The sequence below is a fragment of the Paramormyrops kingsleyae genome, chromosome 13 (genome assembly GCF_048594095.1).
Source record: "Paramormyrops kingsleyae isolate MSU_618 chromosome 13, PKINGS_0.4, whole genome shotgun sequence".
In the NCBI taxonomy this organism is placed as follows: domain Eukaryota; kingdom Metazoa; phylum Chordata; class Actinopteri; order Osteoglossiformes; family Mormyridae; genus Paramormyrops; species Paramormyrops kingsleyae.
Genome location: NC_132809.1, coordinates 13,776,355 through 13,804,262, shown reverse-complemented (window position 1 = coordinate 13,804,262; position 27,908 = coordinate 13,776,355). Strand labels below are relative to the sequence as shown.

The 27,908-nt window shown below is 40.3% G+C and overlaps 1 long non-coding RNA gene across 7 annotated transcripts; it reads left to right on the top strand.

Annotated features, from left to right (window-relative positions):
* The first annotated feature begins 19 nt into the window (after positions 1-19).
* Positions 20-27,264, top strand: LOC111859504 (uncharacterized). Of its 7 annotated transcripts, none has more exons than XR_002841831.2 (8): positions 20-217; positions 5,219-5,236; positions 12,616-12,675; positions 12,843-12,903; positions 13,564-13,720; positions 17,124-17,358; positions 19,681-22,001; positions 22,398-27,264. It is a non-coding gene; the product is annotated as an uncharacterized lncRNA (long non-coding RNA). The 7 variants fall into 7 exon arrangements; XR_002841828.2 differs by having other exon boundaries at positions 19,681-22,093; XR_002841833.1 differs by having other exon boundaries at positions 19,681-22,611; positions 24,821-27,264.
* Positions 27,265-27,908: the final 644 nt, after the last annotated feature.

The window sequence follows — 27,908 nt, the reverse complement described above, 5'->3', positions numbered from 1 at the left end:
TCTCCCTTGCCGTGTCTATACTGGCAACACAAAATATTTGGCCTCAGACAGAAAACTGCAACGACACATACTGCGTGACACCCTTTCTTCGTCCTGACGCAAGAGGATTAGTCTGTCCCGGTTTTTGCTCTTGTCTTCTGGTCCTTGAAAAGCGTATTGGTTTAAAACGTAAATAATCTATCTCCCAAGAAAACTGACAGGTGAAACATATCACAAGGTAGGTGCATTCTTTCCCGTGAGCATTAATCGTGACTTGATGCCGGGAAACTTTTATTTGCGCCAGTGACCGTACAGGTAGCTCTTAAAGAGTTTTGTTCTCTTAATACGTTTAAAGCATGTTCAGTGCATATTACCGAAAGCCTGGATTATCGTTTTACGAACTATTACGCGTTGATGCATAGATCGCGTAAATCTATGACCATCGAGGAACCAATCTTTGTGCATCAATAATACAAAAATTAATCATTTTGAAGCGTAGTTCCACAAATTCAAATGGCGATTGTTTAAAGACGTCATACCGGAGTGGCATGTTTTAAAACGGAAAACTAACTAGGCATGTGCAAGTATACCAATTCTTTATATTTAACAAGATTATGTACAGTTTTGAATAGAGTCCGCAGAGAAGCCGGCTGCGGTAATGCGTGGGTGTATTCACGTGCCGGGGTTCCTCTCTTTTTCTTGCCAATCTGTTGGGATGCATAGTAACAGCCGCTGTACCTAGACCAGGGTAACATACTGCTGTGGTTAAAGCGGATTTCCCTAAGCAAAGTTCCTTAGCACCACGGCTAACCCGCGAGATCACTCCATGGAAGATCTACAGATCCAAAAGAAGGAAACTTGTTGCAAACACAGATACTGACTACGTATTATACAAATGATTGTTCAGTACATAATATTTAATATCGGTTGTTCTTTCGACCAAAAATCAAACATATGACGAGTTCACGGTAAACACGACAATACGACGTTGTTTTAGCTGTGTTTTTAAAGGGAGAAAAGGGCACACATGACGACCATGAACGGATCATGGTAATTTAACACGTGTCATCTTTCTTTGACAATTTTCTCATTAGTTAAGAAAATGTTTAATCTTACGTAAGATTATACCAATTATTATACTGGGTGCTGCTCATAATAACCACACATTTTCGTAATAAAAATGAATTCATGTTCCCTGAAATTGGTGAGGCTGGGTCCCATCAGTGCTTGAAAGTACGGGGATCAGAACCACGGAGAGCGCACATTTGTGCTCTTTCTAGCAAACGTTGCGTGTTGGCTAATGATCCTTAATTGTGAGCTCTCCCAGACAGTCTTCATTTTTTTGTGCCCATTCAATTTCAGGTTTTCCAAGATGTGAAGCTGGGTGCGAAAAGAGAGTTAGAACCTGTTGATGCCACACCACGTGTCCTCCGTCTGCGTGAACTTTAATGCATTTTCTCAATTCACTCTCTATTTTTCAATGGATCTTTGGACATATAAGCTTAATTCTACCTTTGCAGTCAAAGCTGACTTGTCTTATATAATCTGAGCAGAATTTGAACGTGTCAGCCATATTATTTGATGTTCTTCAAATAGAATCAGCGTGCAACCACATTGGACACAGAACCAGAGATGTTCAGATTCAAGTACAACAATTCTTTACGTACATTAATGACTATATGTATGATTTCACAGGAAAGAAGAGGAAATGATCGATCGAGATGGATCATATCTGGATTAAACCGAAACACGCAATACTCCCATCACCACAGAAAAGCGGAGGCTCTAACATCACCCCTTTCATATGATCCTTCAGATTTGATTTACTCCATCAAAGATTGGCACACTTTGTTGGTATACGCAATAGGTTCTGAGGAAACATCATAATATTCATAATAATATAATTATATATTCAGATCAATAGGCAACTGGGCCTCCAGATCATCGTGTGTTAAATGACACAACTGAGGTTCAGATTTATCATAGATATTTCTGCTGCACCATCAAAACAGTTGAATTATTGCAGTTGTTCCCATTCGTTTATACCGATATCCCACTAATCTACAGATAGATGGAAAAAAATTATAGAAAAAGACAATCAAGTTGATATTGTAAATTAATGCTCAAAGTTTTTTCAAAGGAATAAAAAATGCATTTTATATATTTATATATAATATATATGTAAATAAATACTATGTATATCGTTTTATTTATACAATTTCATTGTTTTGGAACTGGGTTTCCAAAAAGACACTGCTTCTGAGCAACAATTTATCCATTCATCCATCCATCCATTCATCCATCCATCCGTGCATTTATGTACTTATCAATTTCTCTCTACCAGGCCACACCCTAGAAGATACTGATGTCGCTTAATTTTAGTTCGTGACAAATTGAATTGTAAGGGAGAAATTTGGTCTTTTGTGGTGTTTTCTCCAGCTGTTTGTGAAGAGAATCATGGCGAGTTTGCGTGACTGCAATACTTAGCAACAATTTGTGCTGTGCATAAATACTAGTAAATATGTCACGCCCGTTCGTGCGTGCGCGTGTGCTTGGAAGTGCGTACGTGTGTTTATTTGTACAAAATCTGCCCTTCTGTTGTGCCAAGGACATTTTGTATTTTCGGTGTTTAGTAAAGGGTATGCACCGAGTTCAACGCAAGTAAAGATGACAATATATGATAGACATTTTCAGAAATATCATCACTCTTCATTTATTTTACCTACACGGGGCTTCACTCTGAATGAGAGACACTGGTTCTTTAAAAATAATGCTCCAGCTGACATTTTCATTAATCTGAGAGAAAGCTCCATTGAAACGCGCAGAAACAAATACGGTTCGCAAGTGGTCTAAAATTGCTTGTGGCGACACCTTGTGGTAAGCCCTGTGCGCTGCCGGTGCAAGCGGCACCATTCTCATTGATATTTGGTACCGTTCCTCTGATTGAAAGATTCGCCACTGCAGCAAAGACGACTGAGAGAGAGCGAGAGAGGCTGAGGCAAAGAGACTACTTTCCAACACCTCCCCGTTCTAAGAGGTGGCAGTTTTTAGTATTTGGATCAGATTTAGTTTGTATATGTGTTTGTATTTTGGTGAGGAGGGGCGACATAAGGGAGTAGTGAACAAAAATATCAGGAACCGCGGATATTACTGTGGAACTTCAGCATTTTCTTTTTGTGTTTGTGTACCAGTCATCTTCGATCTAATAATAAATGTTATAATAAAACTATTAAATCATCTTGAGATCAATGATGAATCACACTAAACCGAAAACAAAAGAAAAAAAAACATGAACTCTTACATATGTACTGCTAATTCGAAAATTAAGCATAACAGAGATATTATTATGGTATGTTTTTAAATGCAATGTGAGCCTTCCAGTCTCATAGGAGTTTTATATAGCCTCTTTAACGACCAGTACCCCACCCGATCATGGAGTGTTATGAGATTTTCTGCGTGTATTCGCCAGTAAGGTGTAACCCACGGCTCCGGGCGTATAGAACAACTGTGTGTATACGTCCAAAATAGCATCGACGGTTGCGACGGGCACTGCCCTTTTTCTCGAGATTTTCTATTCGAAGAAACGGGTTCTCTCCAGAGTGGAGAGAAATCGTGCTTATTAAATAAAGTACTGTAATCACACTCCTCGTGACTGACCGGGGAGGCATGGAGAATGCAGATATCGCGGGGAGTATGTGACTGAATTTGAAACAGGCGAAGGAAGCGTTGTTTCCTACCAGCCTTTTATTATTTTATGTCGTCTTGTGTATACAGACTCTGCATACCACACATGCACTAAATATAAACCAAATGAATGAATGCAGAACATATATGCGTGTAAGGATATTTCTGTGTAGTGTAGACTGCTGATAAACAGACAGAGAGTGTAGCATGGCTGTGTCCGCTGCCGCTGCAGTGTATGTGCAACTCACGCTGAGTCGATTCCGTGGGTGAGCGAGTCTGGTGCGTGGGCACGGGGAGCAGAGGGGCCGGTGCACGCTGAGCGCCTGCACTGTTATTGTCACTTGGGGAGGCAAGAATGTTTGCCTGACAAACACACGGAATGAGAAACCAAGCTTTATCGCAGGCTGCCTTGTCGAGGCAAAAATGGAAGCCAGGGGGATCCGAGAGAGAGAGAGAGAGAGAGAGAGAGAGAGAGAGGGAACAAGAAAAAGAGGAATGTGTTTCTCACGTTCTTGAAATGGCGCTGTGGGCAGTGCAGGGCTGAATTTATAAATTACTAAATGAACACAATGATAGGTATTATAAAATTCATTTTTGGGCCGTGTACCCGCGTTGTGCCCACTCGTGTCTTTGCGTTCACCTGATGTTTTTTTTCCTTGCAAATTTCATAACGGCGGGACAGACAGTGAATCCAGCGGCGACGGCTTTAATCAGCAGCTATAGGCTGTAAAGTGGGAGAATCTAAACGTGACGTCAATGCCTAGTAACTGACACAGCCCACAACAGAAAAATACCTTTTTTCTCTCTTGGCAGAAAGCTTTAATTATTTTACACAGTGTTTTGCACGTAATCGCAATACCGTATGCAATGGTAAAATCGTAAAAGCATAGCTGTCGATTTCCGTAAAACCATAGCTAACCATTGTTAGACTGCATGAAATCCACGTCGATACATAGACTATATATATATATATATATCCACACACACACACACACGTTCTATAAGCAGTAACGTATTAATTCTTCCCATGTTTTCCCCATCGAGGGTATAAGAACATTTGGTACAATTTGTGGCTCAAAGGAGAACGCAGAAAGGGAGAGAGCACGGGAGTGAGTGAAAGCGATCAGTGAAGTCAAGTAGTGTGTTTTGAGAAACAAAACTGAGGGGAAAATAGAAGGCGTTCGGTTAGAAAAAAATCACCGCAATGATGCAACGAAGGCAGCTCATGGCTCTTGTGCAGAGTTGGAAAGGCAAAATTAATGTACATTTCATGCTCTTCACGTAACGTTCCTGCGAGATGCCTTTGTGAGTGTTTTTTTCCCTTACTGCGTACTAAAAATAGCAGCAGGGTTTGATCGTGGTCCATAAATAGACAGAGGGTATCACTTGTATAAAAAGGAGCGCGATTCTAAGAAAACTTGGACATTCCACTGAGCCGAGGAATGAATCAAGGACAACACGTTTTTGTACATTTAATTTTGTCTACTATTTTCTGTCTGTGATATAAATACAATTAAATTAAATTAAAATTTACGTTTGTATTTCCCCGTTGCAGCGAGGGTTCCCCGAACCGGTAAGTCATCCGTGCACCTGCAGTGTTCATACCGGTCTAGTTTTTCTGTTCAACATTGTGTATGTTCTCATGCATGTTTGGGTTCGTCTCGTGCTTTCGTGTGCTGTATGATACTACATTGCTTTGTCATGATTAAACTCTCACGTATGCCATTTACTACCATTAGCATGCTTCTTTAATTTACCACTGTTATCCAAAGCATAGCTTAAAAGATCAAATTCAGCTTTTTTTTTGCAGATGTGGAATCACCCCAGTGCTTAATATGTGAATCAATAGCGACTACAAACTCCTTTGTCCGTCGGCGCTGTTGAGTCCTTTTTTCCCCCCATATATTTTCCTCTCTGCACGATTTTTAAGCTCGCGCGAATGGAAATCCCCTCAGATGAGTAGGAATCGAGGATTCTGCCAGTTCATTCCTAAACTATACAGGCAGAGAACAACTCTTGTGCAAGGAGAAAAATAATGAAGGGAAATGAATCCTGAGGAGGGCACACGAGCAATAAGCGCCACAGTGCAGCGGACGGACGGGGAAACCCAGGAGCTGTCCAACAGAGATGGTGCTGAAAATAAATGGAATGGCGACGGGGGGGGGGGGGGGGGGGGGTGTTCCGTTTTCGACGTCCTCGCCGCAAAATGTTCATGTACTCGGAAACCAGCAGACATATCGCGAAATGGCATGCACTTCATGTGGAGGTCAACAAAGGATCGACCAAACCGACGAAATGCTAGAAACTGCAGATTAACAAAAGATCAAGCGACACTGGCAAATATGAATTAGCCAACTTGAACACCTCCCGCTTTGTGAATCTTCCCGCCTGCGTCGTTTGAACAGTTTACCTGATGATGTGAACGCGCAGACAAGGAGGCTATAGGCGGCTTGACTTGGATTACTCTTCCGCCCACGTCATCCAATTCGCTTCTTTGCAGTTTTACCAACTGATTGATTTGTCGTCTTTAACTTATAGAATCTTCTGTTATGTGTAGAATGTCCTGTTACTTCCAGAACATCTTGTTAACTCGTGCTTCGGCAAACATTTCTTTAGGCTTATCACGCAGACCGATTGCTTGCAAAGTTCAGTCGCAAGCCATCTATGTTTCATTCAATGATAAAGTGACTGTAGCCTTCGGGATATGAGCCTTTATGCCAAGTCTGCTTTACGGTAATTGACCCCCTCCGTCAAGTTTAATTAAACTCAAGGAACACATATCGTAGGAATGACAACATCGGCTGCAGTTTTTTTTCCAATAGTATCTTTTTTTAACATATAACTGGATTAGCCCTGCCATTGTAACGTTTGACTTGAATAAATCAGAAGTACAATATTCTAAGTATATATGTGTTGGAAATTTTAGGTTGCAACTTTGCTTAAATGGATATGGCTCTAGCTAAGAGACCCCAGATGAAGCCACCCGTTTACGTTGGATGAAATACTGTAATATCAAATGACGAAACGATCGTTAGTGTCAAACGAGACCAGGGGACACCATTATCGAGGATATTTATCTTTGTGATGCCAACTCGTTCTCGATAACCGTGTAAAATTTGCCTCACCGAAGAAACATCTCCGTACCATCAAAATAGCAGATTTCTTTCGTTCACTCCAAGCAAAAAGCATTTCTCTGCAGTCATTTCTAGGTAATTGCTGGTCTTCAGGTGCTACGGCTTCTCTGTTCACGTTGCAACTCATCGGCTTGGTTGTGTAGTCAAGGGGAATAGCCTGCTGCATGTTTGCATTTGTGCTTGAAAAGAACTGTCATTTGTCTGTGCTGTGTGAGTGTCTATGTAAATTCATATGTGTTTTGAGTGACGAAAATAGAAACATCTGACTTAACCTCTTATAAACTGCTTTCCATCCTTTGCCAAACGCATAATCCAGACAGGGGCAGTATGCTCTTAAATAATTCAGTGCTGGCGGTGTAATTTTAGTGAAAACAACACGGATTCTCGAGTCGTGACTGCTAAAGTGAGTAATGCGCGTTGGCTGCGTCAGGAGAGGCAGTCACTGTGCTCTGGAGATAGAGGGGTAGAATCGTGACTGACTGGAGACGTCCGCAAATGAAAAGACCACCCAATCCAATCCGCACCAGGGTGGCATCCGGCATGGATTTTACATTTGTATTTCACTTCTAGAATTCTTTGCTTTTCCCCCCGTATCCGCTGCTCTTCTACGAAGTTGTACAATAAGAAAGAGTTGAAGTGGTGAAGAGGGGTTGGTTTGGATTCAAATGAGGGAGAGTGGGGGGTGGTGGCGGGGGGTGTCCAGATATAGATCGTGACCCCCTCACTTAGTACAATGCAGTTTCAAGAAAGGGGGACGCCTTGATGTTTTGACAAACACTCTTGGCCACTAAAAGGGAGATATGGAAACAGATCATAATGGTAAGTGGAGTTAAAGTTTATATATATATATGTATTATTTTCCGGGACATCCTCTTAATACTTATCTGAGGTTTTTTTAGATCGTGTTGTACCACCTCCAGGAACTACCCCTGGTGGGGGTGTGGAAGTGCATGATGGGAAGGTTTAAATAGCAAGAAGTAGTGCATGATGATAATGACGATGATTTCAATAATAATAATAATAATTTTGAATTGTTGCCAGCATGTAACTGAAATATATTAAATATACTAGTATATACTATACTATTAAAGTATACATATCTTTAATCATGACAACATATTATTGCTGTTGTTGTTATTATTATCTCGTTTATATCGACCTTTTTATATTACTTTAATGACTTTATGATGTTCAGGTTCTATCTGGCTGTGATTAAAGGACATTTCCTCGTGTGATTGTGCCCCCCTGTGAACTCTCCGCACTTGGCCAGTTGCATCGTGTCAGAGGGCCTTCGCATTGTTGCTTTAGTGTGCAGGACATTGCCAGACTCCCCGCAGCTGGCGCAGGCGTTGTCGTGAATCAGTCACGTGCACATTTAAAGACAGGATTTATTTACATTGTTTTTAACTCACGTTACATTAATAACAATTCCTTACTGCAAATAGAGAATGCTTTGAATGGCTACCATGGCTGCCATTGTTGATGTTATTGTTACTTAAACAGCAATAGTACTAGCTGTTGACATATGTCAAGTATATATTTGTATGATGTTTAACATTGCCATTATAAAGGCGGAAAATTAATAATGATAACCCACAAAAATTAGATAGACACAATCACACCCACATACACAAAGGGATGCATAAACGCATTATCTATACTCACTTTGGCTAACGAGGATACAATTTAGTTTTCCCTTTTCTTTTTTCCCTTTTTTTCAAAAAGGGGGGTCCCTATGTGAGAAGCACACCGATTGGTGGATGACGAGTTTTTGCTTGCACCAATAAGATCCGTCGCTGCTTCCTATTTATTACGTGCGGAACACAGCTTGTTCTTCCCCTAACGCAGAACTGCCGACCGGCAGAAGCAGCTCAGCTCTCCAGTAGGCTACATCACGATCGGGAGGATTTCTGAACATAATAACAACAATGACAATGTTGCTCAAACCAAGATATAAAAAACTGAAATAAGGTTGCTACTTTACTGTATGTTGTTTTGTGTTGATGCGCAATAGAACAAAAAAGAGAGGAGACAGGGACGAGAGATATTATAAATAAAACTAACAAGATGGAGCAAACATTTCTAAAAACGATCCTCGGACAGCGGTAGCGCATAGTTTACTGGGATTTGGATATGGCATTTTTGGAAAACCTTCGTTCTCTCGATGAACGCGCTGAGTTGGAGACAGACTTGAGCACAAGGAAAGGGTTCCGTTACCTCGGCTTTTCTGATTAATGGACACACTGACTGTGGCTGGGAAACAAGCGGGAGAGCAAAGCCTCTGGATATCGCTTTTTTATGGACTCAACTGGATGTAGTGTGTCATTTGTCCTTCGCGAATCTTTTTGCGGTCTGGGCTTGCTGTTAATAACTATCAAGCTGGGAAGCCCTTACCCCAAAAAGCATTTGCGGAGGTCGCATTCGTCGAATCTAAACCTTCATATCGAAGACGTGTTACTAGCGTCCTGGAGCATTATTATTATTATTATTATTATTATTATTATTATTATTATTATTATTGCATATTGTATGTGCTGTTTTATATCTCGAATTATGTCATTTGTTTTGTTCTTATTATTAGGATTATATCCACGATTTTTTTATTTATTATTGCGAATGTAATTGTTACAAAATTGTGTACACGGAGCTACTCTGTCCTGCCCAATTCCCAGACTCCAGCGTGCATCCCAACCCAAGGGAAGGTATTTAGCATCATCAACTTTGTCAGGACTCTGCTTCCAAAATTGTGATTCAAACAGCCAGGCAACCAGCAGCTAACTCACCCAGTTTACCGAGTCAATGCACACAAAACCCCAAAGTCTGTGATTTAAAGAGCTGCATGTAAACACACAGAGCCCCCGAGATGAAGAGGGTTGCACGTGGGAAGACATAGTGACTTCACGCGTGTATGCGTGCGTGTGTGTGCGCGCGCGCCTGTGTGAGAGAGTGATATAAGCTGGGTGGAAAGGATAGGGGTCAAATCCCAGACCTTTCTAACAAGTACATTGCATACATTGTCAAATATTGCTGCTGACCAAGATCTGAAGGAGCCGAGAACTTCCCTCCCTCTTGTTCTCGCTCACTGTATTCCTCTCTCATATACATACACACGCGCGCCTGCACACACACACACACACACACACACACACACACACACACACACATACACACTCATGCAAACTCATATGATGACAAATGAAACCGTATTGACATGAATAAGGGAAGATATTAGTCACAGAGTTAGAAGCAACATCACTTTCATTCCCCGATCCCTGGCGTGCTCAGATGGTTCTGCGGCTCGCTCCCGCATGGGTGTGTGGGGCGCACGGCGCTGCCGCACGCGCCGAGGAGGAGCGAAGCGGCGACACCTTACACAGCATTCGCTCGCGCATTTTCCTCACACACTCTTCTCTCTTTTTGGTGTTTTTTAAAAAAAAATATCCAGCGACTACTTACCTTTTCCTTGAATCCATAAATGTACTCCAAGCACTCACACCTGACTGACTGCACAGCCCAAACAAGCTGCTGTCTCATGCTGTATTGAAATAAGAAAATAAAATATAAAGCACATAAGCTTATTACAAATAGCAAGCCATACAAAAAGGTGTTCCTATTTATGCTTTCCCCAAATGAGGTCTCCAAGTGTTTCCCTAAGTATTTCCTAAGTTTAACTCGTCATTGATACCAAGCAGGAGGTGCCTCGCACCTGTACTTTCACTGTCGCCAAAAACAAAACAACGTGGCCGTCCTAACAAGCATCGTTCAACAGGGTAAAACAACTACAAAGTATCGAAGGCCATTTTACATAAGAAAAAAAAGGTAACGATCCCGCAGGTATCATTAATGATACGTGTCTCCGAGTCACTTTACCTTTGGCACTTATGACTCCATCAGACATTTTTGTAGCACAGAATATTTGTTATATCACAACACAAACTTTTTTTTGGCCAGAAATTATACGTGGATACAAATATATTAATGCCTTCAGTTCTATGTATTAATAAGTATGACGCAAGCCAGTTGTAAGATTGGACCTAACTGGTCAAAAACGAGAGCATATAGCGGAAAAATCACTTCAGCTGAAAAAAACTCTTAAGACAGCATTTTATCCACGAAATATGAATATAACCTATTTTTTTCTCATAGCGAAGTAAACAACATGAACGTGACAAGATCCATTTCCTGACCGACAACTAGGATTGGTTGTAATTAGAAATTAAGACACCTAAACTATCATTTAGTTAATTACGCAAAATAAACAAACATATCAAGTCGTGAGGTCAGAAATGTGTCAGGGGAGGTCAACAGAGGTGTGACTCCTTAATATACAGGATCCAGGCAATTTCGAGATCCGTGCAAGAAAGATGTAAGATGACGGCATATCATTTGTTAACATGAACTTGAGGTGGTCCTTGTCATAACGTGTAACTCTATAAATTTATACCATGAGATACAGCTCAATAAATTTGTATTGGGGGGAGGACACAATTTGCTGCGACGTAACACCACTCAGGGGATTTCTAAAAATATCCATTTACAACAAAAAAATACAAGACAATCGTACCGTTCTTATTTCTTAAGTTATTTTTAAATAATTATCCAATACGTACACATTTGCACTGTGGCCCGCTTCCCCGTAATGGCGCATGCATCAGTACCACCCTTAGCATGTGGCATTAAATAAGGTTCTCATATTTAGGCCCCACGTCGTGGATGTACCTTCACATCCGCCCGTCTGCTCTGCCTGATGCCGAAACATCACTTGCCTGCATTAATTATGACGGTAATGATAACAATTATGGGCATAAATACTTGAAACAATATTATGCTACAATACTAAATTAATATAATTAATAATAGCTTACACTTACCATTTCAGGCGTAGCTCGAGGCCTGTGGTACAGAGGACCACGTGGAACTGGTTCACTTACGACACAAATAAATTCAATCAAAAGGTGTTTCCTATCTTTCTTGTCACGATATACTTAAAGCATAGTCTTCTGTCACGTAACATATAACAAAAAAATGCGTCCTTTTTGTTTTGTGGTGTGTTGTGGGTTTTATAATATGGTAAAGATAAATTGGAACATTATAATGTACATAGAGGAGGCTGCTGACATATATATTTTTATTTTAAACATTTTTATTGGTCCCTTGTACATAAAAGGTACAAACCCCACTGACGTCATTAGCGAATCTCATCGATAAGATCCAACAGACGGTGAATGGGGAGTGACGTGTACGTCATAAGGTTACCTGATGTTTAAATGTAATATGTTTCAAACATATTATATTGTTGGCGATATAGATGGCCAATCAAATTGCTGCAGACATTGTTAAAATGTCATTCATCAATAATAATTATTAATATTCTTATTCCAAAGCACCAACGTAACTAGAGGCAATAACTATTACTAACTATATACACGAAACTACAGACAAAATGATAGTACAACAAAAATGAACAATGGTCCAATGTGGTGTCCGCGTAAAGTTTATCATTCTACTTTATCCCTGGGTGTTTCTCATCAAACACACCCTTGAACTTGTTTTACCATAGCGGGTGTTACTTTTTCCATTTGCATTTCGCCGTATCTGTAAAGACCTCTTCTCGGTTTAAGCAGCCACTGTTCGGACGTGGCAGTGGTCATATTAATTTAAAACAGTTTCATACAATTAATCCTCTCAGCATGTGGAAAATTCTTCTTTGCGGAGTTCAGAAAGTTTGTGTGTATGTGTGCGTGTCTTTGCTTTCATTCATTAGGTCATCCTTCATGTTTTAGTATAGCTGTACTAATTCTGTGGGTATTCCTTTCAGGTGATATGACGGGGTGTGATTCCGGGGCTTTCTCCTCGCTTTGTCTTCCTCTTGGCTTTGGTGAGTCCTGCTTTTTTGTTCCCTTTATTGAATTGTTGTGTGGTACGTGATCTTGAACAATTTTAACATGGTAAATGATATGATAAAGTGGTAAAAGTCAGATGCAACATTTTCTGAATTTAAAATCTATACACTAATATCTGTAGTGTTACATGTGTTCCTTCCAGAGTGCTTAGATTGTCTCACAAGTAACCTGTTGCCCCCTTGCCACGATCCGCTGAAAAACTGGTGAGTCAGCTGCAGTTATTATGGCCCTAAGTTGTGGAATTCCCTCTCAGTCTTAAAAACTTTCGCACAGTAGATGCATTCACAAAGCACCTAAAGACGTAACTGTTTACTCTTGCTTTTAATTGCCCTTTTTTTTTACTGCCCTCTCTGAAAAAAAAATAGGTTGTGGCCTTATTTTTGTTTTTGTTATTTTGTTTCCTGAGTGCTTTTTCCTTACTAATTTTCTGCCTTCATTTCTGTTTTTAAAAATCTTATTTTAATCATTCTAGGTAAAGCACTATGCACTCTGTATAATTAACAAGTGCAATATAATAAGCTATTATTGTTGACGTTGTTATTTACAAAAAGGGGGAAGGGGACTTAAATACAAACAAACGGATCTGGGGAGGCAACATGGAATTTAAAGACACACGGCGATAGGTTTGCCCGTGTTTCGTTACTTTTGCACATGGCAATAGAGAGGCGTGCATTAAACATGACATCATTTTTGCCGAGTCGGGCCTTTACGTGGCATGACTCGGCCTCGCTGATGTTGTCTCCCCGTCCGATTCGCACCTCTGCTCTCTCTTGATTGGTATGTGGAGGACCAGTGAGTTAAACTCTTTGAGTTTCAAATCATGAATTTTGTATGTTTAAGTGTTTTCTCTTTTCTTTTTGCAGAATTTCAAGTGTTGGCCAAACTTTCCGCCCCACCAAATCATGGTGTGTGCTGACTGGGTCTTGGGGAAGAGATGTTGTGAAGTGTGAACCTCAGAAAGGTCTTGTAAAGATGGAGGATTTTGGCCTGACACAAAAACGGAGGAGGAAAGGTCTCCATGTGAGTTCCAGGATACTCTAACTTTCCTTTGTGTTCGTCTGATTAGTTTGTGATGTGGTGGCCAGGGTTTGTATGAAGAAGATCCCTAATGCTTGCATTTGTTCTCACTGGTGGACCCTGGAATGAGATAAAAGCTTTGGAATACATTGTAATATATGTGGTGCTTCTCTTTTGCCGAGCCAACTGACGTGCAAGTAAAGTCAGAGGCGCAGACCATCACTAGACGCTCTCGCTACGTTGTTCATAGGGACTGTTTTTATACCGGGCTTTTTTCAGAGCTGATGGTCGGACCCGTACCTGGCACTGCTGTCTGTCCCATAGGGCGTGGCCTTTGCACTACAGTATCAGGGCCTTTGCAGTTTATATGAAGAGCATGCTTTGCCGATTTGGGATTCAGTGTTTCCATCTGTCCTTCCTACTGATTTTTTGTCCTGGTTGAGAAACGTCTGAGGCTTGGTGTTTGGGATTAACAATAATACGATGATGTGCAATATCTAACATTAAAGGTATATTCATGCACACACTTGTAGTAGTTTATCTTTGAAAATTAATAGTACATTAGAGGGAAAGTTATGTTGTAAGGTTTTGGTTGTAGCTGAGTAAAGAAATGTCTGTATGACAGCTTGCGACATTTAAAGTTTTTGATATCTTGATTTAACTTTGAGAAGAATTTTAGTGCCTTTAACCCAGTGTTTCCCAGTCCAATCCTCAGGGACCCACAGACAGTCCAGGTTTTTTGCTCCCTCCCAGCTCCCAGGGAGCAAAAATGTGGACTGTCTGGCAGGTTTGGACCGGTTGTGGGTCCCCAAGGACCAGAAACACTACTTCAACCAATAAAATATAAACTATATAAATAAAAACTGTGTTGTTACGAGCAATTTTACTAAACATTCCTACTGAAAAGTTTTTGCCCGAATTTGATTTGCAAAACCTAGAAATGAGGAGAAACAGACGTGGCAGAAGGTTTCAGAGAGAGAAATTCATGAAGGAATTCCCTGTTTTTAATTCCTTCCTCTGGATAAAGTGCCTTGTTGATCCGTTGCAGTGCTAGTCTCGTGGCTCCTGCTCTCCGTCCCACAGATAGCGGAAGGGTGTAGCTGAGCGATGCGATCTCTCCGCTGATACCTTCAACCCTTAGTGCTCAGAGGAAACTCAGCTCACAAGAAGGAGAAAGGAAAATTTTGCAGTTAGACTCAGTATATCTTTCAGTTATAATGATGGCTGTGTTGTGGAATTTGTTTCTTGATCTGTCTGGAAACTTTCTTTGACACTGTATAAATCCTCTCCCCCCCCTCCCCACCAAACTGAGATTGAATTATAAATGACGTATTAAACTTTATTTGAGTTTTGTTATATTAAGCTTGTAGGATGAGTTCTACCATAATGTGAATGGGCATGTGAGTTTCTGTTTTTCTTCAGTTTTGTCTGTCCTGGGCGAAGGAACTTGCCAGGATGGTCTGTGTCTCTGTCTCTGTCTCTGTCTCTGTCTCTGTCTATGTGTGTGTACGTGTGCGTGCAGAGTGACTCTCATCTTTGTACGTCAGAGTTCTGACATTCAGGAAGCCTACATCCAGGGGCACCTGCACAGAGCTGACACATGCAGTTATAGGCAGTCTGCTGGAACAGGGGGCCCAGCCTCCAGACTGGCAGGACACCAGGGAGTGCAGACGACCGGTCGAGGCCCCAAAATGGCGAGCGGGCCTGAGGTCAAGGTTCCCTGCACCCGGCGTTCCCACCATCCCCGCTTCTCTGAACAACCGCAGCCTCCCTCTTTACTGACAAGGAGTTGTAGCTAGGAGGAAAACTAGAATGACGATTCTCCTCAGTCACCTGGACTTCGATGACAACGTGCGCGGAGCGTCACAATGCGGTCGGTCAGCCGCCGTCCACTGCGAGAACGGCCACTCCTCAGAGCCAGGCTTCGAACTCACCCCTCTCTCCCACATGCGGCAGCAAGCTAATCGGCTGTGACCTGCAAAAAAAAACCAAACACACACACACATGCACAACAAAAATCACTGAAGTGTTTGGGAACCATTCTGCTATGCAGAGACGCTGTTGCCCTGCGCATGCAATCTGCAGCCATCCACTTGCAGGAAGAGGGCGTTGCGAAACGGCCTTCATTTCCGTCTGGACTCTTAGATTCAGTTGCTTAGCTGCTGTGCCGTGACTTTCCATGGCACAGCCGTTGTGCGAACACACCCTGCGCTTGCATTCACGCGTGTGAGTTACGGATGAATATTGCGGGCAGGTGTGCCACGAGAGTGTGTGAGGCACGGCGAGAGGCCGGATTTTTGCGCGTCAGGTGTGTGTCCGGTTCTGCGGTGGTGACGCAGGATGGGGCTGCCCAGCCGCTTCGACAATGACTGAAGGGATGCCCGGGATTGTTTGTTTACGCAGCTTGTACCGAAAAGCGTGGGCTCCTGCTGGGAGCGACGTTTGGTTGGAGGAGATATTTTGGAGCACTGGCGGACCTGGCCAATGGGACCTCACACACACACACACACACTTGGTTACCTGAGCTGCTGTAGCCTGTACCCTCGCACTGCACAGAATTTACCTTCCTCCCTGAATCCCGACCATGACTTCCAGTTTTGCGTGATGCTTAATGTGGGATCGGATCAGCTCACTCATTATCTAATTAAGCTGGTCCTCTTGTCCCCTTCACTCCGTTCGCTGTGTTCGCGTGTTGGCATGTTGGCATGTTGGCATGTTCGTCTGTTTGTGTCGCCAGTCCCCCCCCACACCACGTGCCCCCACACACACCTAACCCTCTGGGATGGTCTGTCGCTGTTTCTCTGACTATTTCTCCTTCTCCTTCTCCAGCTCACCCTCTCCTAGAATCACTGATCAGACTGGAACATGGATGCTTCTGTCTTAGATACTTTTCTACAACAAACGGACAATCAAACAATCAATATATCCTATACATAAACTAAGATGGCTATACTTTATTGATAGCGTAGGAAATTCAGTTATATCTATAGATATAATATATATATATATTCATTAGCCTCTACTGCCATGGAGGGACTTTATGTACTTGCAGTCGGAGTTGTATTTACTTTTTATTAGTGCAACATTATTATTATCGTTATTACTATTACAAGTTTAATTGATTTTACTTTATAATTAAATTATTTGGTAAACAAATGAAGGGCAGAGTTTACACATGACTTTGATGATGTTATATAGATTATATATTTAATTTTTTAACCTGTTAAGACTCTTATTGTAGATACAGGCTTCACCATTCCCTCACAGCTGACGGGGGGTGTGAGAGCTTGATTTTTGGGCAGGCTAAAGAAGCTTATTTTAGTTTTGTGTCTTCATAGAAGCGGGGTCTGGATAAGCGGCCTCTTAAATCTGAGACATTCTGTGTCTTTTTTCTTGTTTCTGAAAGCCTGATTTTCGCGGCCGACGTCTGGCGGAGCTCAGCCCTGCCCTCCTTCCTGCCCAGCGAGCCGGGGAGCAGCATGAGTCAGAGCCGGGGGCCCCCGCTTACCTGTCCCAGCCTCATGACACTCGCGAAAGCGGTGACCTTGTGGCTGTGATGTCACTGCCACGCTCACCAGCCACTGTGTCTGCATCCCGAGGACCTGGGGTCACGGGACCTGCCCGCTGTCTGGTCTCCTCATGTCAGTTTCCTCTTTCCACCCTCGTCAATCTCTGCACACACCCGCAGCCCCCCCCCCATCCATCCCAGCTGACTGGCTTACAGACTCCCGCCACACCTTGGCTAATACCACCTACCTGACTGTCCCTGTTGGCAGCCACTTTACCTGTGCAGCTTCGCAGGAAAGGAGCATTTCCCCAAAGGGGAACCCCCAAATTTTTTAATTTTTGGGGGGTTCCTCTCCTCCAGGGCTCTTGAGCATCAGTGCAGGGCTGAGGCACCATCCATTTGCAGTCACACACTGGGGCACTCAGCTCTACACACCTGATGTGTCACCTGCCGTTAAATCTGAGCTTTAGCTAAAGTTTAGCAGAATTTTACCCAAATAAGACTACATACATCTATGTCTCGCACAGTTTCTCTCTCACACAGATGCACAGGCACAAGATCTCTGACAGACACACATGTACACACCTGTGCTCGCGCTGCAGTTGCATGTACACATGCAGATACATGTGTCTGAATGCACCTCCTTCTGACACACACACACACACACACACACACACACACACACACCATATCACAGACACAAATGTCCAGATGCAGGTGAAGAATGAGAGACACACAGATGGTTAATACAGACATCACGCATTACTGACACACAGCTTCGTCATACAGGTGCAGACATACCACTGATACACAAAGCCTATGTACTGATATAAGAGTGATATTTCCAAACCCGATTACCCCTTGGTCATGCAATCACGGTAGTCCATTGTCTAAATTGCTCGATAATACTTACAAACTCCTAGTTCTGTATTGAGAAAACCCATTTATCAGTTTTCTTTTGCAATTTTTTTTTAAAAACCTTTTTACGTATTACACACACACATATATATATATATATATATATCCATTTTTCTATCTTGTGAATTTTTTATTCTCTATACTTTTTACAGAGTACCATACTACAGATAACTATTTGCAATATTTTTTATAATTTCTCATATTTATTCACTATTATGAGCATTTCTCTACATTACTAATTCCATCATGTCATACTTTTTTTTACCATTGAATTTTTTTAATGTTCAGACTCTTTTTAAAATCAAAATTTGAATGGAACCAGACATTATGGATTTTGTTAATTCAAGTAGTAAGTTGCGTCTGATATCTTAATAGTATCTTAATCCATAATTTGTACTGAAGTCCCTGCATTCCACTGTTAAACTTTACATTTTTTCATTATGATTTACTAGCAGAATAAGTATATTGGTACATTTCTCATTGTCATTAATTTATCAGTTATTGACCCACAGATTGTAGCTGATCTTTGTTTCAAAATTAAATTAAATTTGAGTTTATTTATGCCCCTCAGAACTGCAAAATTGTGAGATGTGGTTTTGACACAAAGAGTAATGTGAAACGGCACATTCAAGGGGGCTGATTAATTTCAACAGTCCTTAGCATGTCACAGTGAATCACATACAGGTCCATGCATGTTTCAAACACAAATCTTGTTTGATTTTTTTGTTAAACTGAGCCATACAGCACATGTTAATTTAAGTTTTCAATTGAAGTTTAGTGTTTTGCTTTACTTATTCCAGAATCCTTAACATTCTAATTGTTTGATAGATTGTATTTGCTGTGAAATATGGTGAATAGATTCACCAAGTATACCTATTAAATTATGATTTTGTTTCTCAACAAATATTCAGTGAATCTGTTTTATTTGATAAATCAAATTTAAACAGGCAGACATTATCTTTGGTGGTATTCTAAAAACTATCCGTTGTTTAATAAATATACTGTGAATTGTAATGAAACACAAAATATATTTGTATATATAGTACAATATTAGTTGTTAAAGGAAAACTGAAAATTAAGACCTTATAACAGCATGAAGGAAACCAGAAAAAGGATTAAATACAAACAAATATTAAAATTTAGCTTTCCGATGAACTCAGTAATGCACAGAGCACATTCTGGATTTGACATCTAAAAATATTTAACAAGAAAATGAACCATGAGATGTAAGAAAAATAAGACGTAGGTCAAACAGTGTTTTTGGAGGGGTGTTAGACACCAAAATTAGCCCCTGCTGAAATAAATAAAGGAAGTTCACAGTGGAGCATGGAAAACGTCGAATTCTACTGCAAATTCTGCAATTTCTACTTTAAAAACATCCATATAAATGCCAGTAAAGGTAAATGACGTTTGATTAAATTGTTAAAACTAGTGAGAAACTAGAGAAGGTGCTTTGCTTATACCAGTTTTACTGTAAGACATAAACTGCATTAATGGTTATTTATCTGATCTGTTTTGTTTGTTTTTTTGTTACCAGTTGACTGAGAATAATACTGATGTGGGGACCAGTGATATGGAAAGTAAGTGAAAAATCTGACAGGTACTTTTGCACATTTAATGCATGGAAAGTCATAAAATGGGACATTGCAGACATGTAATACAGGGATAAAATAGTTTGGCAGGAGATCGTGATATAAATTTATTTAAAAAATAAAACATTTGAAACATTTCTTTAATTAAGCAAAAACTGACAGCAGTTAAACGTTTTTTGCCATACTGTATCGTTTTTATAAATAATAGAAAAACAACAAGCAATAGTCTGTACAGGAAACCATGAAAAAACAGAATTACCCTTCAGAATTAATGTGTGTTTTAAATAAAAGTATTGCATGAAGAGTTGCATGGACGGTACATTTGTTTTTCATTTTTCATTATCTTTTCATACTTTTAAAAAAATTCAGTGATGCATGCAAAAGCGTAGCAGAGAGTTTGATATTGGGTGGGACACAACTCACTTTAAGTCTGGATGCATGTTTGTATGTTATTTATACAGATGGTATAATTTCGGTAACATTTAAACATTATTTCAGGGCAGCAAAAATACTGATGTATTCAATATGAAAATGAGGATAATAAGAAAATATGTTTACTGTCTTAATGACATGAGCTGCGGATCTGCTTGGGTGCCTGTCCCTGATGGAGCAGGTTGGAGTCAGAGACAAGGTGCCTTATGTGGACCGTGGATACGTGCAGGTCACAGAAGCTCGGGGGTATAAGGCCTGCAGTCTGGCTTCTGGGAAACTCTACTGTTCAGTGTTTGCTGGCATGTTTGGAGTGATACTCCAGTTAATTGGGGCATGATTAGATGGAAGGTCTCTCTGACCGCGGAGGTCAGGAAGGACTTGGGACAAACAGAGAGGGCCGTACTGTGGGTACCGGGGATTGGGCAGTGAGGGTGGAGGTGATTATATGGGGGCTCCCACTTTGGGTTTGCCCTCCCACATCTAACTGGTGGATTTTCTTGAGGAGGGTTGGGTGGTGCATGGTGAGAGTGGCATAAGTGACATGGTGGGGTTAGGAGACGTCTCTAAATGGGCGGGGCAGGTGCGGGGCGGTTCAGGATCAGGTGAGGTGGGCTGGACGTGTCCCACAAGGGCTGACCGGGGGCTGCTTTGGGTGTGGGTCTCCTGGGCGAACTGTGAGTGAGCTGAGGCTTCTGTGAAGGCCGCACACACACTGGTCTGTAAGCAGCCCTGGCTGCTGTGAATCCAGCTTACGCAACACCGCAAACATTAAATGGACAAACAAGAGAGAAAACAACCCTCTTTCAGCTGATTGTGCTTTCGTGTAAATTATGCTTTTAAAAACTTCAAAATCATAAGAAAAAAAACTTAAGTATGCTTTGCAGTATCTTTTCATTAGATGTTTGCTTTTCATCATTTATTTTTGTTGGTTTTGAATGCATAATTTAAACAATTCAGGTGATGTTTTGTTTCAAAAACATTTAACCTTAAATAATCACTTAATTTGTCTTTATATTTACATTCATTTATTTGGCAGAAGCTTTTGTCCAAAGCAACGAACCAGTGAAGCAAACAGCACATTACAAACATACAATACAACTCAAAAAGTGTGCGAAAATATAAGAGTATTTCATCTGTGTATTTCAGAAATGCTTCTGTCCTACTAAGTTTGAAATAATTCCAACAGTGTTGTCAATAGTGTCGTCTCGTAGTGCTGATTTTAATTTTGCCGTTTAACACATAAAGTTGGAGAGACAGAGACAGAGACAAACTGTATAAGCATAGTAAGCGTTATAATTACAGCAATCATTCGTGTGATCATGGGTGATAATTTGTTTTATCAGTGGAATATGTTAAATGTGCCACAGCCAAATTGTTAGAGCTTGTGAGGTAAACACTGAACTTATGAATTTGATGTATCAGGTAAAAACAAGCGTGTTTGAAGCATTAGGTGTGTGTGATTCTGTGTGTTTGTGTGTATATACATGAATTTGGAAAATTTTGGCTCTTTTGAATGATAGGAGACTGGGAAAAATCAGGGAGGGTTTAAAAATATATAATTCATAACAATTTAACTAAAATAGTCTTATTAAGATCAGGTAGAATGTTTTAAATTGGATTATTGAAAGTTTTGGCACTAATTCCATTAATAGTTTTATTTTTTCTTCCATTTCTGACTTTCTGTGTCTCCCTGTCCCCGTGTATGTGTATATCTCATGTATATGACTGAGTGTGTCTCTGGACTCTTGTTCAAACCTGTACGCCCAGCAGCCTGGATAGATGTGGACGAGGGGACAGAGAAGTGGCCAGGTTGGGAAAAGGCAGACCACCCCCGGTTGGTCTTGGTGTCCGGTCTGGCATGTCTGCAGCGGAGCAATAGATGTGGTGTCGGTTTGTCATGGCAAATAGCCCAGCACTGCTGCACAGGTCCTGCATGATTAACCTGTCGTCACAAAATTATCATGGCAGAATTCATCACGTGTTTATTATCAATAGGAGTCATGTTGCTGTCATATGTATGCAAAATGTAATTGTACTTGGAAGAATATGTGCAAGATATTTTAGGACTGCAGCTTAAAAACAGAAAATATATGTTTGTTTTATCTCTTATGTGAGTGTAATATGCCTATATGTAAAATGTATAACTATTGTGATGTGTACAGGCAGAAATATCAGAAAAATAATTTGACAGAGGTTGAGTAATATAAGTTTGTGGCTTGGTCTTTCACAGGTAATCCAATACCTTGAAGGTACTGGAAGTTTCGGACTAGGATGTAGAAGAGCAGGAGAAGGCTGGGATTTAGGAGATGGGAATTACAAAGCTCTGGGAACGATGGGAAATATGAGGGAGCAGCAGCGAAGACGTGCACAGAACTGGACTAACTATACATGTGTCGTCGAGCACTTATGAAAGCTAAAGGCGGCGGCCAGTCACTGTATATCAGGTAGGTACCATCCCCCAGCTGCTGAGGAACCTTCTCAGTTGGCAAAGAGGCGAGACGCTGCAGAAAAGGGTTCGAGCTAACTTATTTATTTAACATGCTCTGCTAGAAAATAAAGCAGGATATCGTTTGATCGTTCAACTTCTTTTAATATGTTCTTAGATTGTTTTTATTGAATGGTAAGATTCCCAGCTCCAATGACTAAATAAATATGCTTCCTCCATTTTGTTGATGTCAGATTAAAATGCTGAATACAGAGTGACAAGAACGTAGCTATAGAAAAGGCTGGTACAGGATAATCGCATTAAGTAAAAAGTAGAAAAATGCTGGTAGGTGGTGTGGACCTGAATTTGCGTGTGTGTTAAATCAGGTGAGAGAAGACCTCCACTCATGGGTAGCTGAGGTCTGTAGAGGTGACGGGCACACTGGCTATGGTTCCTCTGAGTATGGCTACGCACAAGCGATTAAAGGGGTTTTGAAGAGCCTACGGCTCAGACATCCAGCACACGTGTGTCTCCCAGGTCAGGGTAGTTAGCTGTCACGTCGTCCCAGATAGCAGGGATCTCTGGACAGCCATGTTCCATTTCTTCCCTACAGGTCTGACAAACACTTGAGCTATAGGTGGAAGGTCTGAATAAAAAGTTCATCCAGAGCACGGTACATGATTTCCCAGGTCTCTCTCCCTAGATAAATATCACAGCTTTGACGAACACAGGTAGATAGCAGTGTTTCACCTGTAAATTTACACATCAGGATTAGACACCATGATAGTTGTTTGTTGCCCAAGGAGTGCGACTGGGTTGATTGCTGGATTCTAATCAGAATATAATGGGAAGACTGGAGATGTGGAAGTTTTATAGCGGAGCATTTGGGGACCTCTTTGCATTGTACCTGACTGTTTGAAGTTGAAGGCATTTACTGTAGGGCACTGTTTTAGGGTGCCATGTGTGTTAAGCGTCGGAACGTGCATGCCCACGTGTGTCCTGCCACCTCGTGGGGCCTGCCGCTGGGAGGGGCGATGTTACAGGAGGCAACTGGCAGGGATTCATCACGAAATGTATATCGTGTCTTTTTGGACATATATGTTGGTAACAGCTCCAGTGTGCTTTTGTTGTTTAGTCTCTGTGCTTTTACGTAGCTGCTGGTTCTGGGAGCTACGGCACGATCTGTGCCAACAGACGGCGGACGAGGCACACGTGTGACCATGAGCCCAAATTTCTAAAAAGACCTTTACGCTATTTTATGCAACTTTTAAAAACATTTAATGTGCTGCTAAATGAGCAGGCTTTGATGAAGGGCTGGCTTGCTTGCTGTAAGGATTATGTTCCCCCTCCGTGCTGTTGTGCTAATAAAATTCAGGCACGTAAACCTGACATCTCAGAAGTTTTAAGAAATAAAGTTTTGTGGATCTTCTCTGTGTTTTTCTGGTCCTTAAAAGGACGTGTGCCTTTTTATTCATCAGTAAGATCAAAGCAGAAAACGCACTCTCTATTAAAGAAAAGTGTCATGCAAAGAATGCCAAGAAATATATATATTTTGATGCTTTTTGTAAATAAGTTACACTAATACTTATGTTTTAGAGGTCGAAAATAATAATGCCTTTTTTCGTTCATAGCTGGTAAAATAACTTAAATATCCCAGACAGTTTTGTATTTTATATGAACGTGTTTAGCACAAATGTGTATAATTATTTCTTTGATTTGTAAGGTGTAATTAGATCTGTCAGTCCCTTTCTTAGGTTTTTTTTGACAAAACTAAGAAACGTGTTTAATGTTATAATATGTGTTTAGAAGGAGGGGGGAAGTATTCATTAATCAAAGATGTGTTGTCTGATGTAAATCAGTGGTCTGTTGACTGTAAATGCAGAAACAGGTCTTCCTGATTCAGCATGATCTTTTTTTCTTTTTCATGGGGAAGGAGAGTTTTACTCCTTTATGGTACAGGCGCATTCTGTAAAAATACATTGAATCGTAGGGCATTCAGTGTGATGTATGCATGGCTGAAAGACAGGTGTGAGGTCCTGGGGCATTGACAAAGGTCCTGGCCTTGCTAAATATAAAGGCAACAGTAATGATGATGATGATGAGGAAGAGGAATGTAATAATAATGACATACCGGTGAAAGACTATGCTGGCATGCCTCACATGCCCTTCTGCTGATTATTGTTAATCTTCATCATGTAATAGGTCCTTGTTTGCCTCTGTTTTCCCAGAAACTCGTTTAATTTTAAGTCCTAAAGGAGGCAGCCCTTTTCAAATTAAAACGTGGCCTTCTGGTGACTTCTTCCGCAACAGGTAAACAATGGTATTGTTGTTTTTATAAGACTTCAGCAGTGTCTGCTGTATTGTTAATTCCTACATGGGGCTTTGTTGAAAATATTTGCTGTCTTTAAACACTATTTTATTTAAATTTGTTTCTGAAGAGATCATGCTTGGCAGAGATGGTTTGATAAATTCTATAAAATAAGAAACGTATTACTAAATCCCATATGTATCGCACTGACGTATTGAAAGCTATGAAATAAAAAAATGCACAGATAGTAAACTAGCTGTCGCAAAACCCCAAAACTGTACCTTAATTGTAATACAATAGGTACGTACGTTCGTGCAACTAAACGTCTCAGAATGAAAGGTCAGGTATGTAGATCAAAAACGCAGCAATTAGACACTGATTTAGAAGATCCATACAGCAATATAAATTTACCTGCACTGGGTGCAGTTTTGTCGACCAAAAAAACAATAACCTAAATTCCATTTTAATAACTATCCGTGGATTAAGTTTTAGCTTAACGGGGTACAGGTAGGTATGAATATAGTACTGATAAATCTAAAGAAACGGAAATGTAGCCCAACTGAGGCGCACAGTCCAATGAATTTGTGCAAAGTAATACATGATATTCATCTTTAAGTACAAATCGTTCAGAACAGCCACAAAAAAGCACATGGTGTCAAAACACACACGGTGCAGAAGTGTGACGTCCTGTAACGTCTCAACTTTGTGAAATTTAAGAACAAAGCCGTGCAAACTATCTCACAAAAGCAAAAACCGAATTCATTTGGTTTGTGCAAAAATATTACTGTGTTGCCAGGCATTTGCAGTTGTTAGGAAGCAGGTTTTAACACTATTTATTATTTTTTGGGGGAAAAAAAACACATCGTTTGGAATCCTTGTTTCTCTCCAGCCACATATACACAGACGTGCACGGTGTTCAGGAAGGTGGGCACTATATTAGAATGTTGGCGTTTGCCAACTGAATCTTGCTGTTTGCTGGTTCTGCATGTTAAGACAGCACAGCTATACTTAAGCAAAGGGAAGCGCTCTGACGGTCGCTGTCCTCTGGTCACAGGTGCTGATTCATAAGTCGTGCTAGTAACTGCTGAACGGAATTACTTGCGTGCCAAAAAACTTTCTTACTTGAGTGTTACATGCCTTATTTTATTTCAGTTATAAATAACAATCTATTAGGTTCTGAGATATATAGAAATATATCTTTTTTGTTTAATCAAGAAAAATATGTTAAAAAATCCGATTCTTAAAAGTTGAGAAAGCTGCAGTTGTGTTTATAAAAATTAGAGGTAGTAATTTGTGACAATGTATATTGTTATCAAATTTAAACTGCATTTGTAGAAGTTGAGGAGACAATGTGTGACACTTTATCTTGAAATTTTAGCACGTTTGTCAAAGTATTATACGCCTCCGGTGTTACCTTAATGAAATGTTTTACTTTGCAGATATGGAAATATTTTCTGTGTATCATAAAATAAATATATACAATTTAAACTTTTTTCTGTCCTTTTTTTCCCACAAGAATTCATTAATTGGAATGTTTTATATCAAAATATAGATAGGCCTAATTATGCTATACGTTTGAAACCATTTGTTGTAATACATTTAACATATATGATTGTGGAAAAACTATTAAGTGTCTTGTGATGTGAAAGAGAGGACGATAGGCAATACACTTAATTTTTAAAACTGAATCGATTAACTTTGGACTCATGTTCGTCTCATTTCAGATCGGCATTATTAATTACAATGCTGCTTTTTCAAAAAAAAAATTGTAACAGTGAAAAGGTGTATTTTCTTTGTCTGGATTTAATTGCTGTTATGCTTTGGAAAAATATTGTGACTTGTGGATCGTTATCTGAGTAACCAGGATATGTACTGAAGGTGATCATTTTAAACTTTCTGAAAAAAGTACAACAGTGTAATTTCACCGAAATGTATACTTATTTTAAACAACCACTCTAACAACCACTCTTAGATAATGTAAGAAGTAGATATTATATTACTTTTACTTATGTGGCAAGGCCTGTAAGCACACGATTCGCTGAGAGGACAGGATCAATGATTGAATTTTTAAATTAATGTGCATATGTACTTTTTTGTGTGTATATGCAATCGTTTATGTGTGTGGTATATTGCGTAGCATACTATTGAAGCATGTATTTCTTTCCCTTAGAGATGCAAAAAAAAAAATGTTTAAAATCCCATAAACAACATGTTACATATTTGTTTCAGAGCTCTGACCTTGCTGTGTTCCAATGTTTTGATGTAATGTTAATTCGGGTGATTCATGCATTGCATGTATTTGTTCTGTGAATCATATCTACCCACGTTATGTGAGCATTCCTTAATAAAAATAATTTGGCATAACACGGTTGTGAAAACTAATGATTAAGATAATTTTACCATCACACTGTTTTCAAAATGCTGAGTTCATTGTACAACCCACCAACTCAGATGTGTTGATGCAGTTAAGCACCAAATTATATGTACCTGTAACACAGCACATAGAAGCTTTAATAATTGGTAAGGAGATGTTTTCTTTTAGCGCAAAAAATTAAATCTTTATATGTACATTTTTCTGAAACAATTGCAGTTTCCTACTAAGCTGTCTTTAAAACGTGCGTTACGTGTGTAATACATTGCTGGTGTTTATTATTTTTATGTCAAATTCCAGATTAAGTCTTAGAAACCCCGGTAACATGGCGACAACGACTTAAAAACATACTGAAGCCAAACACTCAGCTAGTCACGATTGCTGGTTTAACAGGAATATTCTAACTCTTTTGAACATCGAAACAATTCTGCATAGTACAACTGTTTTTGGTCCAACGTTAGTCTACATACATTTTGCATGTGCTATGTGTGAGAGTAGCTCACGAAACAATCTATGAGCTGTGATCTCACATGGTGGAGTGCTCGGTGAGTAGGGCTGCCTAGATGTTTATATAACCGCAATCCTTCTTCCGTGTTTGTAAAAGTTGCTACGAAATTTTCTCTCGCGAGTCTCTCCA